The sequence below is a fragment of the Haliaeetus leucocephalus genome, unplaced genomic scaffold (assembly GCF_000737465.1).
Source record: "Haliaeetus leucocephalus isolate CR32 unplaced genomic scaffold, Haliaeetus_leucocephalus-4.0 Scaffold163, whole genome shotgun sequence".
Lineage (NCBI taxonomy): Eukaryota > Metazoa > Chordata > Aves > Accipitriformes > Accipitridae > Haliaeetus > Haliaeetus leucocephalus.
Window position 1 is genome coordinate 132,429 of NW_010972599.1, and position 295 is coordinate 132,723.

Here is a 295-nt window from a genome sequence, read left to right on the forward strand (position 1 = left end):
AACAAATGCTTCCAAATTATCTAATGCGTAGTAATAAGAAGGAGTTATACTACTTAGCCTGTATAAAAGTTTCACAGAATTTATTGAAAATACCCACCTGTCATAATGTTTAAATTATCAAGTATTTCATCACTTCAGGCCAAAGATCCAATTTTGTCATTCAGAAAATCTAGCCTGAATTTCATTTGCTCTTTGGAAAGCTGTGGTATGAAATTAAATCTTTGGCCACAATGGAGTCTCTTTGCCTTCAGTAGCACCATAATTTCACCCTCAATTAATACAGAATGTCCATAAA